Below are 17,544 nucleotides of genomic sequence, written 5' to 3'. Positions count from 1 at the left end.
GGGGTGTCTGCAATGTTCCATTTTGTGTTCACCCCTATATAAAAGGTTAACTGCTCCTCACCTTTTTGATGTGAAGTACCGCCAGTGACCACTGGAGGGACCAATTTACGCCTTAACAGAAAGTGAAACCAAAATGATATGTTTCAGACTTGATGGATACATGGCGAGATGGAGCTTTGACAGAGCTGGGAGGTAGGAGCAGATAGTGACGAAACAGTCATTGTGACTGGCTTTTAACTTGTTCCTCAAATAATAAGTCTGCTTTTAGGGGTTTCCAAGTGAGGGGCAGTTAGTGAGAGCAGGGTGTGTGATAGAATATAGAGCAATGTATGTGTGTACAGAGAGTAGGCCCGGTGATGTGTAATAGAATACAGAGCAATGTATGTGTGTACAGAGAGTAGACCCGGTGCGGTTAGTGTGAGCAGGGTGTTGTGTAATAGAATATAGAGCGATATATGTGTGTACAGAGAGTAGACCAGTTGCGGTTAGTGAGAGCAGGGTTTGTAATAGAATACAGAGCGGTGTATGTGTGTACAGAGAGTAGACCCGGTGCGGTTAGTGAGAGCAGGGTGATGTGTAATAGAATACAGAGCGATGTATGTGTGTACAGAGAGTAGACCCGGTGCGGTTAGTGAGAGCAGGGTGTGTAATAGAATACAGAGTGATGTATGTGTGTACAGAGAGTAGACCCGGTGCGGTTAGTGAGAGCAGGGTGTGTAATAGAATACGGAGTGATGTATGTGTGTACAGAGAGTAGACCAGTTGCGGTTAGTGAGAGCAGGGTGTGTAATAGAATACGGAGTGATGTATGTGTGTACAGAGAGTAGACCCGTTGCGGTTAGTGAGAGCAGGGTGATGTGTAATAGAATACAGAGTGGTGTATGTGTGTACAGAGAGTAGACCCGTTGCGGTTAGTGAGAGCAGGGTGATGTGTAATAGAATACAGAGTGGTGTATGTGTGTACAGAGAGTAGACCCGTTGCGGTTAGTGAGAGCAGGGTGTGTAATAGAATACAGAGTGATGTATGTGTGTACAGAGAGTAGACCCGTTGCGGTTAGTGAGAGCAGGGTGATGTGTAATAGAATACAGAGTGGTGTATGTGTGTACAGAGAGTAGACCCGTTGCGGTTAGTGAGAGCAGGGTGATGTGTAATAGAATACAGAGTGGTGTATGTGTGTACAGAGAGTAGACCCGTTGCGGTTAGTGAGAGCAGGGTGTGTAATAGAATACAGAGTGATGTATGTGTGTACAGAGAGTAGACCCGTTGCGGTTAGTGAGAGCAGGGTGATGTGTAATAGAATACAGAGTGGTGTATGTGTGTACAGAGAGTAGACCCGTTGCGGTTAGTGAGAGCAGGGTGATGTGTAATAGAATACAGAGTGGTGTATGTGTGTACAGAGAGTAGACCCGGTGCGGTTAGTGAGAGCAGGGTGTGTAATAGAATACGGAGTGATGTATGTGTGTACAGAGAGTAGACCAGTTGCGGTTAGTGAGAGCAGGGTGTGTAATAGAATACAGAGTGGTGTATGTGTGTACAGAGAGTAGACCAGTTGCGGTTAGTGAGAGCAGGGTGTGTAATAGAATACAGAGTGATGTATGTGTGTACAGAGAGTAGACCCGTTGCGGTTAGTGAGAGCAGGGTGATGTGTAATAGAATACAGAGTGGTGTATGTGTGTACAGAGAGTAGACCCGTTGCGGTTAGTGAGAGCAGGGTGATGTGTAATAGAACACAGAGCGATGTATGTGTGTACAGAGAGTAGACCCGTTGCGGTTAGTGAGAGCAGGGTGATATGTAATAGAATACAGAGTGGTGTATGTGTGTACAGAGAGTAGACCCGGTGCGGTTAGTGAGAGCAGGGTGTGTAATAGAATACGGAGTGATGTATGTGTGTACAGAGAGTAGACCCGGTGCGGTTAGTGAGAGCAGGGTGTGTAATAGAATACGGAGTGATGTATGTGTGTACAGAGAGTAGACCAGTTGCGGTTAGTGAGAGCAGGGTGTGTAATAGAATACAGAGTGGTGTATGTGTGTACAGAGAGTAGACCAGTTGCGGTTAGTGAGAGCAGGGTGTGTAATAGAATACAGAGTGATGTATGTGTGTACAGAGAGTAGACCCGGTGCGGTTAGTGAGAGCAGGGTGTGTAATAGAATACGGAGTGATGTATGTGTGTACAGAGAGTAGACCAGTTGCGGTTAGTGAGAGCAGGGTGTGTAATAGAATACGGAGTGATGTATGTGTGTACAGAGAGTAGACCCGTTGCGGTTAGTGAGAGCAGGGTGATGTGTAATAGAATACAGAGTGGTGTATGTGTGTACAGAGAGTAGACCCGTTGCGGTTAGTGAGAGCAGGGTGTGTAATAGAATACGGAGTGATGTATGTGTGTACAGAGAGTAGACCCGTTGCGGTTAGTGAGAGCAGGGTGTGTAATAGAATACAGAGTGATGTATGTGTGTACAGAGAGTAGACCCGTTGCGGTTAGTGAGAGCAGGGTGATGTGTAATAGAATACAGAGTGGTGTATGTGTGTACAGAGAGTAGACCCGTTGCGGTTAGTGAGAGCAGGGTGTGTAATAGAATACAGAGTGGTGTATGTGTGTACAGAGAGTAGACCCGTTGCGGTTAGTGAGAGCAGGGTGATGTGTAATAGAACACAGAGCGATGTATGTGTGTACAGAGAGTAGACCCGTTGCGGTTAGTGAGAGCAGGGTGATGTGTAATTGTACACACATACACCGCTCTGTGCTCTGAGAGTAGGCCCGGTGATGTGTAATAGAATACAGAGCGATGTATGTGTGTACAGACATTGAGACATTACAAGCCGGGAACACATGCCCGCCGAGCAGCACAACGCCTAGGCAGCCATCAGCTGCGCCACTGGTCATTGCATCAGCCAGGTAGGTAACAATATAAGTAGGGACAGTACAGTTATCACATAGGGAACACATACCAGCCGAGCTGCACAGCACCTAGGCAGCCATCAGCGGTGCCACTGGTCATTGCAGCAGCCAGGTAGGTAACAATATAAGCAGGGACAGTACAGTTATCACACAGAGAACACATACCTGCCGAGCTGCACAGTGCCTAGGCAGCCATCAGCGGTGCCACTGGTCATTGCAGCAGCCAGGTAGGTAACAATATAAGCAGGGACAGTACAGTTATCACACAGGGAACACATACCCACCGAGCTGCACAGCGCCTAGGCAGCCATCAGCGGCACCACTGGTCATTGCAGCAGCCAGGTAGGTAACAATATAAGCAGGGACAGTACAGTTATCACACAGGGAACACATACCCACCGAGCTGCACAGCGCCTAGGCAGCCATCAGCGGCACCACTGGTCATTGCAGCAGCCAGGTAGGTAACAATATAAGCAGAGACAGTACAGTTATCACACAGAGAACACGTACCTGACGAGCTGCACAGCGCCTAGGCAGCCATCAGCGGCACCACTGGTCATTGCAGGGACAGTACAGTTATCACATAGGGAACACATACCCGCCGAGCTGCACAGCACCTAGGCAGCCATCAGCGGCGCCACTGGTCATTGCAGCAGCCAGGTAGGTAACAATATAAGCAGAGACAGTACAGTTATCACACAGAGAACACATACCTGCCGAACTGCACAGCGCCTAGGCAGCCATCAGCGGCACCACTGGTCATTACAGCAGCCAGGTAGGTAACAATATAAGCAGGGACAGTACAGTTATCTCACAGAGAACACATACCTGCCGAACTGCACAGCGCCTAGGCAGCCATCAGCGGCACCACTGGTCATTGCAGGGACAGTACAGTTATCACATAGGGAACACATACCCGCCGAGCTGCACAGCACCTAGGCAGCCATCAGCGGCGCCACTGGTCATTGCAGCAGCCAGGTAGGTAACAATATAAGCAGGGACAGTACAGTTATCACACAGGGAACACTCTGGCAAGCCTAGTCAGTGCTTCTCACACAGCACCAGTAACCACTAGATCCCCTGAGAGGCGCTCCATCTGCCGTCTCAGTAATTCTTGCGGCACAGTACGGCAACACTGCCCGTGTCCGCTTCAGGGAGACAGGGTTAGGGGTTTGGTAGAATGTGTGTCTCGTGCACAAAGAAAGGGCAGGGTGCGGTGTGCAAGTGTGTCTCATGCACAATAAAGGACGCATTTGCCAGTGCTCCATGTTACATACTGGCAAATGCTTCCATTTCAAACCCCCACTTTCCACACCAGCCCGAGGCATGGCGAGCGCACGCAGTACGCGTCCTCCCGACCTGTTCATAACCCCCACTATCCACATCGGCGTGGAGTTGATTTTATAAAGCGTGGCGGGCCACTGAGCCCGAAGCGTGGCGAGTACATGCGGTATGCGTCCTCCCGACCTGTTCATACCCCCACTATCCACATCGGCGTGAAGTTCATTGTGTAAAGCGTGGCGAGCGCATGCAGAATTCACGTCTAATAAGCCGCATCCCATTACGGGGCTTGCTGTCCTCGCCACGGTTTATAAATTCAACTCCACGCCGATGTGGATAGTGGGGGTATGAACAGGTTGGGAGGATGCGTATCGTGGGGCTTGCTTCAGGCTGGCGTGGATAGTGGGGGTGTTTCAGGAATACATTCACACCTGTCATGTCATCCATCTTAAACAATAATGATGGACACGTGTTAACTGCGCTAACTACGTAAGCTCCGGCTAGCCGCGAACGTACTGACTACGCTGACTGCGGGAACACTACGCTGATTCTGACAGGGACACTGACTACGCTAACTATGCTGGCCGCGGGAATACCACTGATTCTGACAGGGACACTATGCTGAGTACGTAACTGCCGCCATGGAAACTACGCAAGTATCGGTATGGGGGTAAGGGAAGGATGCTACCAGGACCAGTAAGGCTGGTTTCACACACTCCGGCTCCTGCCGGACGGTGAAATCCCGCACGGCCAGGGAACCGTGCCGCACATACTAGTTTATCATGGAAGGGATGGCCACAGCCCGGCAGCCGTCCCTTCCAGTGGTGGGATCCGGCTGCAGCCGTGCGGCCGGGCCATGGCCGTCCCGTGTGAATGGACACAATAGTGTCCATTCACAACTAATGTGTGCGGCACAGCTCCCTGGCCGTGCAGGATTTCACCGTCCGGCAGGAGCCGGAGTGTGTGAAACCGGCCGAAGAATAACCTTCAGTTTCGGTAGAAATCGGGGGAAAAAACGCCTGTAAGGGCAGGACTCGCACTTCCGCCCTCACTGACGTCACTTCCCACTCCAGCCAGGGGGGGATATAAATTCAACTCAAGGTGGAGCCCACTGCCATAGTATCACTTCCTGTACTTGGGCTGCCCTGGTATCTCCGGCTGGGCAGTGACGCGCTTCCGGCGAGTGGAACGCAACGATGTTGGCGCGCTGTGCTGGACGAGGAGCTTCTGGTTTCCGAAGCCGCTTGGCGTCTCCTGGTCCCGGCAGCGTGCGGGTGAGTATGTGCGGGCCGTGCCCGGTGCGTGTTACTATGGTGCATCTCTCCCCGCACAGCGCTACGGGTTCCTGTCATCTCTCACATACCACCCAACATCATACCACCTGCCTACCTGACCCTCTCCATGCGGGAGAACATGCTCTGTTCCTGGCCTTCCCTGGTGATGTAGGATTGCCAGCACCTGTGGGGAGCTAGGTAATGTATAAGGACCGGAGTCACCACAGGTGCTGGCAATCCTACATTACCAGGGAAGTCCAGGAACAGAGCATTGTGTCCTCCTGGAGAGGGTCAGGTAGGCAGGTATGCCCAATACGGAGTTGTGCCGCTTCATACACACCGGGTAAGGAAGTAAGACCCTGCTCAGAAGGGCCTAGCTTTTGGTGTGCACATGTAATATCGTTAACAACCCCTTCCCTCATATCAACGTGTACAAATAATGGAGGTCCTTGGGCCCTGCTCCCCTCCCCCGGGCTTGGCAAGTCTGTATGCACTTGCTGGTACTGGCTTCCTGCCGCCACCAATGTCAGTGGGGATCATCTAGTGTATGGGGGCTTTAAGCTGGGTACAAATTACAATTTTTTGGAATTTTTTGCCAGAGTGATAGTGATCTGGTCAACACTATTTTCACACATAATATGTAGCAATACTCCTGGGTTAAGGTTTTTCTTTTACAAATGATCTTGTTTCCCATTGCGGGTACCCGGCATGTAAGTCTGCCACCCAAACCCCACTGTTGTGTTCCTGTGAAACGATCTAGCTGCGGTCTCCTTGCTGCAGAGGTGTAACAGTCGTTTTTGTCTGATTTCAGGGGAGACTATCGAACTGAACGATGACAAGAAAGCAAAGCACAAGGAAGTGCAGAACGTCACTGCCGCCATGGTAGCTGGTGAAGATGGGCGTAAATGATAAATGCTCTAGGTTAGTCCTGTACGTGCAGCAGTGAGATGTTAGTGGCAGAAACACCCACTGATACACAGCCTCCTAATGCCTATAGTAGTGTATTAATAACTGGAGTCTTATCATGGTGTGAGCTGCTGTAATGTAGTAGTGCTGCTGGGTGCTCTGTATTGATGCCGCAGTGAGGTAGTGTGCTCCTGCATTGCACCAGCTGTGATGAGTGAGATTAGAGCGACCTGGTATTGTAGTGCCACCGCGCTGCACTGACCAGGAGATGATCTAAGAATCTTCTCTCTGAGCTGGGAACATTGGCAGTGACCAGAGCAGCAGGCTGAAGCACAGGGGGGGGGGGGGGGGGGGGGGCGTTCCATGTCCGTGTAGGTGCCACAGCATTACCAGCTGTGGGTTTCTCCGTGTCTGAAGTATTCTTGGTCGCTTAACCCCCCCCCCCCATGCTGTGCTCTTCTAGATGTTGCCATGCTTATTAAACGTCTGATCTCAATGTATAGCTGTCGCCATGTTACTGCCTGGTACATATTACATTTGTGGATAATATCTTCCATGTTTAAACATTGAATTCTGTCCTCTAACCAGGTGGCAGGCAATGCAGCAGCTGGGCTCTCGGGGTTCAGCGAGCCTCACCCAAACTGCAGCCCATCTAGCGGGAATACACAGATCATGAACAAATTGTGGTGACTGACAGCTACGTGTTCTGGTGAGTGTCTCTGTGGTTCCTCGGTATAAAACCACAGGCTGTATCCTGGTAACAAAGGGGTAAAGGAGGCACAAGGCTGATCTGGAACAGGGTCGCCTTTCTTGTACCCAGCATATACAGTACATGCCGGTCGTGTGTATGGTGCAAGGTATGGAGATTGGTGCTGAAGTGTTATGTGGGTTAGTAAGGCAGGTGACTAGGCCGCGGTGAGGTAATGTGGTGTTGCAGCAGCTCCTGCGTTGCGCCAGCAGTGATGAGCAAGATAAGAGCGACCTGGTACTGTAGCGTCACCGCGCTGCACTGACCAGGAGATGATCGAAGAATCTTCTCTCTGAGCTGGGAACGCTGGCAGTGGTCTGACTGAGGCATACAGAGAAGCAATGGTGTATCCTGCAGAGTGGGTTTTACCCCTCTAAGCCCATGTACAGAGGGGCTGAAAACAGTACTTTGGTGGGAGGTGAAGATGTAAGAATCTGTTCGTATTTAGGAGGTCGGGTGTGTGCTTGTAAATCTGTTACTACACAGCAGGTATTACATCCCACCCTGCGTATTACAGCTGCCGGACACCGCTGCATAGCTATGTTAATGAGACTTAATATGAGGGATGAGTGTCCAATAAGCTTTCCCCTCACATGTAGTGTAGACACGATGTGACAGCTGTTCTGCCTGTTAATGCAGATTTTAAGGTGGTTAAATCAAATTATGGTGCTAATTGTCACCTGTACTCAAGCATGGATATCCTTAAAACTGGACTGTAATAGAGGAGCTTGAGAAACTGTTTATTGATATTTAAAGATGCATGCTTAACAGGCTGTAATAAATGTCCCAGTATAAACGTGGACCCTGCATTGTCGGCTTATCTGCTGACTGGCAATAGATAGTACGAAGTTATTGCTTTCATAGACAGTCAATGATCCAACGCTGAATATGCTCTTATGCTTTCAGGTAGGATCTCTGTGGCTGCGTCACTGGAGCGTGTCACACATTGTGCGGCCGAGTAAGAAACCATACACAACGATGGAAATGACTCGTCTGTCTCTGCATTGGGAGATCCCGGAGTGAGGGCTGTGCGCTGTAAATCCTGTCACCATGTCCCCAGCTGTGCCATGATGTGAGGTGTGCCAGGACCACCCCGATGCAGGATACCACGAATCCCCTTATCAAGTCCTAGGACCACTGGGGGGGTCTCTGCCCCCAAACTAGTCTCTGGCACATGGATGGGGTGGAGGTGAGGATGTATAATGGTGGTGGTGGGTATAAAGTGTTAGAAGGTTGGATTTATTGGAGTTGGTTGTATCTGGACTCTTTCCACCAACGCGTGTGAAGTCCCAACAGCGGTGTAAGCATGTGAAGAAGCCATGCAGGTCTGTATTTCTGCTGATATGCGTCTGTGTTCTTGTACTGCAGCGCTATAAAGCTGTATTGTTGAGGTTGTGTGTGTCTATTCTTTATAGTCACTGCTTGGCTCCCTTTGTCATTGATTCATCTCTGTGCTACTTCTGATGAGCAGAGAGGGGGGAGGGAGAGAATGTATCAAAGGAACACATGGAAAGTGGCGTACATATAGAGGCACTCATGGGAAATACTTTCCTTTATCAGGATTCATTTCCATGGCTGCTGCAGTACCACTCTTGGCCATTGTGTGCAGTGAAAGCGCTACCATTCTTACAGAAATCATTGCTGCTCTGCTTGCTTTTGTTGGCAGTATTCTATACACCTAAACATTCCTTGACCAACGCTCTATAAAATGGTGAGAACCACAACAAAATCCATCATACAGCGCTCGAGGTTAGCTTGAGCAGACAGATACATACCATGGTGTCTTATATAGAATGCAGGAGCAGGGCCCTACTGCTTAGAGAGGCCCTTAGTGACTGGGGTTCAGGTTCCATCAGGGAGAGAATGCACCAAATAGGAATGCCAGGCTGGCGGACAATTCTCGGTCTGGTGCAGTGGATGAGTCTTAACCACATAATCCGGGATGTGGTCGACATGGGTTTTTCCACTTTTTTTTTTTTGACTGACATACTGCTTGTTGACTATCTTGCTGTCTAACCAATTAGATATACAGACACATCTGTATTTGCTAGAACTTGAGTGCTCTGAGAGAATGCAGTACTGCAACCTTACATCATTATGGTGCGGATATAGAGTGGTCACACTAAATAGTAGTTTAGCATGTTCTTCATTTGGATGATATCTAAACTTTTTCTTAAAGCATTGTTACTCTGTATGCACGGTGTGATTTTTGGCTAGTTATGTTGACTAGATAGTCAAAATTGTATAGACCTTTAGCCCAAATTGCACAGTATTAACCCTCTGTGCAGTTGGTATACAGGGCCTCCTGGTTAAAGGTTCCAGGTGGCTGAAGCTAATACACATGTAGCTTCCCTTGTAATGCTGTTACACACACGTGTATGGGCGCTCAGGGACTCCCCAGTCATACTGCCCATGTAATGCTGCTATACACACGTGTATGGGCGCTCAGGGACTCCCCAGTCATACTGCCCATGTAATGCTGCTATACACACGTGTATGGGTGCTCAGGGACTCCCCAGTCATACTGCCCATGTGCATGTAACGCTGCTATACACACATGTATGGGTGCTCAGGGACTCAACAGTCATACTGTCCATGTAATGCTGCTATACACACACGTGTATGGGGGCTCAGGGACTCACCAGTCATACTGCCCATATGCATGTAACGCTGCTATACACACGTGTATGGGCGCTCAGGGACTCCCCAGTCATACTGTCCATGTAATGCTGTTATACACACGTGTATGGGCGCTCAGGGACTCGCCTGTCATACTGCCCATGTAATGCTGGTATACATACATGTATGGGCGCTCAGGGTCTTGCCAGTCACACTGCCCATGTAATGCTGGTATACACACATGTATGGGTGCTTAGGCTGCCCAGCTGGTGCTGTAACACCATGCACATAAAGTAATGGTTACACTGGTACAGCCATTTGGTAGTCACATTACACCCCCACCATACAATGGGATGGGGGATAGAAAACCCGCATGGCCTAAATTATGCCTTCATTTTATAAGTTGGCTGTCACCTGCAAGGTGCCCTCAGTCCTGGTGCCAAAGGCTGGAGTCTAATCATGCTATTTGTTAGTTAGGCCCTGCTGGTATCCGAAGTAGAGACATATTGTACAGGTAAGACACTGACTGACTGTGTACAATGTACATCGCATAGTCACAACCAGCTGTGAGCTAGAATCGCACATTTCTCATTCAGACCCATTGCCGAGGTGTATATCAAGCATCCAGTCTCCATGTGTCATTATTGATGGTATACAATGTGTCATTCTGAAGAGCTTAGTGTGGCACTGTGATAGGATGCCACCTTTGTGTGGCACTGTGATAGGATGCCACCTTTTGTGTGGCACTGTGATAGGATGCCACCTTGACAATAAGATGGTTTGTGGAATTGTGTCCCTGCAAGTGAACGTGTTTCGGAACCGCAATTTAGCCACAGAACGGTAGACCACCTAACGTCAGAGTGGGGTCAGTGACAGTTAAGGTGCATGGGTAAAAGTCACCAACGCCCCTCTAATTCCATAGGTGAGTGCCCAAATTCCATTGGCATAAATGTTAGCACACAAATTGTGCAGCAGGAGCGTAATGGGCAGGTTATCATGGCTGAGTAGCTGCATGCCAGCCTCACGTCACCAGTGCCGGGAGGAGTGGTGTAATGCACTGGACTGTGGCGTTACCCTTCTCAGTGTAGCGGTCAGATGGGTGAGTGGATGCCAGGAAACCGATACCTGACTGACTGCATTATGCCAGCTGTGAGGTTTGCTGGAGGAGGGATGATGGTACGGGGGCTGGGGTAGGAGGGATGATTGTAGCGGGGCTGTGAGTCAGGGTTGGACCCCTTAGCTCCAGTGAGGGGCATTCTAACAAGGCTGTGCCCCGGAGCACACAGCGAGGACGATAAACACATGGTTTGGCGAGTTCAGTGTGGAAGAATATGACGGGCTGTGCAGCCCCAACCTCTCCCCATCTTTGGAATGACCTGGAAAGGAGATTGCAATCGCCAGGGCCTGACCCCATGCATGCTCTACAGAATGATGGGCACAGACTCCTAAAGTAACACGCCATACCTAGCTGCACAGGTACTTGTGCTACATCAGTGTACTAATAAGTGTGTACATGGCACAGCGATCCTCTGTGCTGCTGAAACTGGGGAATTCAGCGCAAACAATGTGATTCTTCCCACCTCCCCATGTGACTAGAGTGAGGCGACCAATCTCACATTGTGACTGATACCACATGCCCCAATTATCTTCCAGTCCCTGACACTAAAGTACTTCTAAGCTATAGCTACAGCCGGGAGACAGGAGGGGTAGATGGTAATGTCACAGGACGTACAGACAGGAGGGGTAGACGGTAATGTCACAGGACATACACACGGCACAGCCAGGAGACAGGAGGGGTAGACGGTAATGTCACAGGACGCACAGACAGGAGGGGTAGATGGTAATGTCACAGGACGTACAGACAGGAGGGGTCGACGGTAAAGTTACAGGACATACACACGGCACAGCCAGGAGACAGGAGGGGTAGACGGTAATGTCACAGGACGCACAGACAGGAGGGGTAGATGGTAATGTCACAGGGCGTACAGACAGGAGGGGTCGACGGTAAAGTTACAGGACATACACACGGCACAGCCAGGAGACAGGAGGGGTAGACGGTAATGTCACAGGACGCACAGACAGGAGGGGTAGATGGTAATGTCACAGGACGCACAGACAGGAGGGGTAGATGGTAATGTCACAGGAAGCACAGACAGGAGGGGTAGATGGTAATGTCACAGGACGCACAGACAGGAGGGGTAGATGGTAATGTCACAGGACGCACAGACAGGAGGGGTAGATGGTAATGTCACAGGACGCACAGACAGGAGGGGTAGATGGTAATGTCACAGGACGCACAGACAGGAGGGGTAGATGGTAATGTCACAGGAAGCACAGACAGGAGGGGTAGATGGTAATGTCACAGGACGCACAGACAGGAGGGGTAGATGGTAATGTCACAGGACGCACAGACAGGAGGGGTAGATGGTAATGTCACAGGACGCACAGACAGGAGGGGTAGATGGTAATGTCACAGGACGCACAGACAGGAGGGGTAGATGGTAATGTCACAGGACGCACAGACAGGAGGGGTAGATGGTAATGTCACAGGACGCACAGACAGGAGGGGTAGATGGTAATGTCACAGGAAGCACAGACAGGAGGGGTAGATGGTAATGTCACAGGACGCACAGACAGGAGGGGTCGACGGTAATGTTACAGGACATACACACGGCACAGACAGGAGGGGTAGACGGTAATGTCACAGGACGCACAGACAGGAGGGGTAGATGGTAATGTCACAGGACGCACAGACAGGAGGGGTAGATGGTAATGTCACAGGACGCACAGACAGGAGGGGTAGATGGTAATGTCACAGGACGCACAGACAGGAGGGGTAGATGGTAATGTCACAGGACGCACAGACAGGAGGGGTAGATGGTAATGTCACAGGACGCACAGACAGGAGGGGTAGATGGTAACGTTACAGGACATACACACGGCACAGACAGGAGGGGTAGATGGTAACATTACAGGACATACACACGGCACAGACAGGAGGGGTAGATGGTAACGTTACAGGACGTACACGGCACAGACAGGAGGGGTAGATGGTAACATTACAGGACGTACACACGGCACAGACAGGAGGGGTAGATGGTAACGTTACAGGATGTACACACGGCACAGACAGGAGGGGTAGATGGTAACGTTACAGGACCTACACACGGCACAGACAGGAGGGGTAGATGGGAACGTTACAGGACATACACACGGCACAGACAGGAGGGGTAGATGGTAACATTACAGGACATACACACGGCACAGCCAGGAGGGGTAGATGGTAACGTTACAGGACGTACACATGGCACAGACAGGAGGGGTAGATGGTAACGTTACAGGACGTACACACGGCACAGACAGGAGGGGTAGATGGTAACATTACAGGACGTACACACGGCACAGACAGGAGGGGTAGATGGTAACGTTACAGGACGTACACACGGCACAGACAGGAGGGGTAGATGGTAACGTTACAGGACGTACACACGGCACAGACAGGAGGGGTAGATGGTAACGTTACAGGACGTACACACGGCACAGCCAGGAGACAGGAGGGGTAGATGGTAACGGTACAGGACATACACACGGCACAGACAGGAGGGGTAGATGGTAACGTTACAGGACATACACACGGCACAGACAGGAGGGGTAGATGGTAACGTTACAGGACATACACACGGCACAGACAGGAGGGGTAGATGGTAATGTTACAGGACGTACACACGGCACAGCCAGGAGACAGGAGGGGTAGATGGTAACGGTACAGGACATACACACGCCCACAGACAGGAGGGGTAGATGGTAACGTTACAGGACGTACACACGGCACAGACAGGAGGGGTAGATGGTAACGTTACAGGACGTACACACGGCACAGCCAGGAGACAGGAGGGGTAGATGGTAACGTTACAGGACATACACATGGCACAGACAGGAGACAGGAGGGGTAGATGGTAACGTTACAGGACGTACACACGGCACAGCCAGGAGACAGGAGGGGTAGATGGTAACGTTACAGGACGTACACACGGCACAGACAGGAGGGGTAGATGGTAACGTTACAGGACGTACACACGGCACAGACAGGAGGGATAGATGGTAACGTTACAGGACATACACACGGCACAGACAGGAGGGGTAGATGGTAACGTTACAGGACATACACACGGCACAGACAGGAGGGGTAGATGGTAACGTTACAGGATGTACACACGGCACAGCCAGGAGACAGGAGGGGTAGATGGTAACGGTACAGGACATACACACGGCACAGACAGGAGGGGTAGATGGTAACATTACAGGACGTACACACGGCACAGCCAGGAGGGGTAGATGGTAACGTTACAGGACATACACATGGCACAGACAGGAGACAGGAGGGGTAGATGGTAACGTTACGGGACGTACACACGGCACAGCCAGGAGACAGGAGGGGTAGATGGTAACGTTACAGGACGTACACACGGCACAGACAGGAGGGGTAGATGGTAACGTTACAGGACGTACACACGGCACAGACAGGAGGGGTAGATGGTAACGTTACAGGACATACACACGGCACAGACAGGAGGGGTAGATGGTAACATTACAGGACATACACACGGCACAGACAGGAGGGGTAGATGGTAACGTTACAGGACGTACACACGGCACAGACAGGAGGGGTAGATGGTAACGTTACAGGACGTACACACGGCACAGACAGGAGGGGTAGATGGTAACGTTACAGGACGTACACACGGCACAGACAGGAGGGGTAGATGGTAACGTTACAGGACGTACACGCGGCACAGACAGGAGGGGTAGATGGTAACGTTACAGGACATACACACGGCACAGACAGGAGGGGTAGATGGTAACGTTACAGGACATACACACGGCACAGACAGGAGGGGTAGATGGTAACATTACAGGACATACACACGGCACAGACAGGAGGGGTAGATGGTAACGTTACAGGACATACACACGGCACAGACAGGAGGGGTAGATGGTAACATTACAGGACATACACACGGCACAGACAGGAGGGGTAGATGGTAACGTTACAGGACATACACACGGCACAGACAGGAGGGGTAGATGGGAACGTTACAGGACATACACACGGCACAGACAGGAGGGGTAGATGGTAACATTACAGGACATACACACGGCACAGACAGGAGGGGTAGATGGTAACATTACAGGACATACACACGGCACAGACAGGAGGGGTAGATGGTAACGTTACAGGACATACACACGGCACAGACAGGAGGGGTAGATGGTAACGTTACAGGACGTACACACGGCACAGACAGGAGGGGTAGATGGTAACGTTACAGGACATACACACAGCACAGACAGGAGGGGTAGATGGTAACGTTACAGGACATACACACGGCACAGCCAGGAGGGGTAGATGGTAATGTTACAGGACGTACACACGGCACAGACAGGAGGGGTAGATGGTAACGTTACAGGACGTACACACGGCACAGACAGGAGGGGTAGATGGTAACGTTACAGGACATACACACAGCACAGACAGGAGGGGTAGATGGTAACGTTACAGGACATACACACGGCACAGCCAGGAGGGGTAGATGGTAATGTTACAGGACGTACACACGGCACAGACAGGAGGGGTAGATGGTAACGTTACAGGACGTACACACGGCACAGACAGGAGGGGTAGATGGTAACGTTACAGGACGTACACACGGCACAGACAGGAGGGGTAGATGGTAACGTTACAGGACATACACACGGCACAGACAGGAGGGGTAGATGGTAACGTTACAGGACAAACACACGGCACAGACAGGAGGGGTAGATGATAACGTTACAGGACGTACACACGGCACAGACAGGAGGGGTAGATGGTAACGTTACAGGACGTACACACGGCACAGACAGGAGGGGTAGATGGTAACGTTACAGGACATACACACAGCACAGACAGGAGGGGTAGATGGTAACGTTACAGGACATACACACGGCACAGCCAGGAGGGGTAGATGGTAATGTTACAGGACGTACACACGGCACAGACAGGAGGGGTAGATGGTAACGTTACAGGACGTACACACGGCACAGACAGGAGGGGTAGATGGTAACGTTACAGGACGTACACACGGCACAGACAGGAGGGGTAGATGGTAACGTTACAGGACATACACACGGCACAGACAGGAGGGGTAGATGGTAACGTTACAGGACAAACACACGGCACAGACAGGAGGGGTAGATGATAACGTTACAGGACGTACACACGGCACAGACAGGAGGGGTAGATGGTAACGTTACAGGACGTACACACGGCACAGACAGGAGGGGTAGATGGTAACGTTACAGGACGTACACACGGCACAGACAGGAGGGGTAGATGGTAATGTTACAGGACATACACATGGCACAGACAGGAGGGGTAGATGATAACGTTACAGGACGTACACACGGCACAGACAGGAGGGGTAGATGGTAACGTTACAGGACGTACACACGGCACAGACAGGAGGGGTAGATGGGAACGTTACAGGACATACACACGGCACAGACAGGAGGGGTAGATGATAACGTTACAGGACGTACACACGGCACAGACAGGAGGGGTAGATGGTAACGTTACAGGACGTACACAGGGTACAGCCAGGAGACAGGAGGGGTAGATGGTAACGTTACAGGACGTACACACGGCACAGACAGTAGGGGTAGATGGTAATGTTACAGGACGTACACACGGCACAGACAGGAGGGGTAGATGGTAACGTTACAGGACATACACACGGCACAGACAGGAGGGGTAGATGGTAATGTTACAGGACGTACACACGGCACAGACAGGAGGGGTAGATGGTAATGTTACAGGACATACACACGGCACAGACAGGAGGGGTAGATGGTAACGTTACAGGACGTACACACGGCACAGACAGGAGGGGTAGATGGTAACATTACAGGACATACACACGGCACAGACAGGAGGGGTAGATGGTAACGTTACAGGACGTACACACGGCACAGACAGGAGGGGTAGATGGTAACGTTACAGGACGTACACACGGCACAGACAGGAGGGGTAGATGGTAACGTTACAGGACGTACACACGGCACAGACAGGAGGGGTAGATGGTAACGTTACAGGACATACACACGGCACAGACAGGAGGGGTAGATGGTAACGTTACAGGACAAACACACGGCACAGACAGGAGGGGTAGATGGTAACGTTACAGGACGTACACGGCACAGACAGGAGGGGTAGATGGTAACGTTACAGGACGTACACACGGCACAGACAGGAGGGGTAGATGGTAATGTTACAGGACGTACACACGGCACAGACAGGAGGGGTAGATGGTAACATTACAGGACGTACACACGGCACAGCCAGGAGGGGTAGATGGTAACGTTACAGGACATACACATGGCACAGACAGGAGGGGTAGATGGTAACGTTACAGGACGTACACACGGCACAGACAGGAGGGGTAGATGGTAACGTTACAGGACGTACACACGGCACAGACAGGAGGGGTAGATGGTAACATTACAGGACATACACACGGCACAGACAGGAGGGGTAGATGGTAACGTTACAGGACGTACACACGGCACAGACAGGAGGGGTAGATGGTAACGTTACAGGACGTACACACGGCACAGACAGGAGGGGTAGATGGTAATGTTACAGGACATACACACGGCACAGACAGGAGACAGTTCTTAGGGAAGGGTTGTGTAGTGTTTGTCTATGTGTAGCGTGTGTGTGTGTGCCTCAGTTGACCCTCTCCAGGAGGACACAATGCTCTATTTCTGGACTTCTCCCT

The 17,544-nt window shown here is 50.9% G+C and overlaps 1 long non-coding RNA gene and 2 other non-coding genes across 3 annotated transcripts; all 3 read left to right on the top strand.

Annotated features, from left to right (window-relative positions):
• The first annotated feature begins 5,296 nt into the window (after positions 1 to 5,296).
• On the top strand, positions 5,297 to 8,498 carry LOC146041663 (uncharacterized). Its single transcript, XR_014463526.1, has 4 exons — positions 5,297 to 5,454; positions 6,266 to 6,375; positions 6,949 to 7,069; positions 8,015 to 8,498. It is a non-coding gene; the product is annotated as an uncharacterized LOC146041663 (long non-coding RNA).
• Positions 6,564 to 6,656, top strand: LOC146044515 (Z30 small nucleolar RNA). The gene has a single exon (XR_014464951.1). It is a non-coding gene; the product is annotated as a Z30 small nucleolar RNA (small nucleolar RNA).
• LOC146044516 (Z30 small nucleolar RNA) lies at positions 7,316 to 7,408 on the top strand. The gene has a single exon (XR_014464952.1). It is a non-coding gene; the product is annotated as a Z30 small nucleolar RNA (small nucleolar RNA).
• Positions 8,499 to 17,544: the final 9,046 nt, after the last annotated feature.

This window comes from Crinia signifera, chromosome 19, assembly GCF_055691185.1.
Source record: "Crinia signifera chromosome 19, ASM5569118v1, whole genome shotgun sequence".
NCBI lineage: Eukaryota > Metazoa > Chordata > Amphibia > Anura > Myobatrachidae > Crinia > Crinia signifera.
Note: the sequence above shows the minus strand (reverse complement) of the source record. Positions and strands in the feature narration are given on the sequence as shown.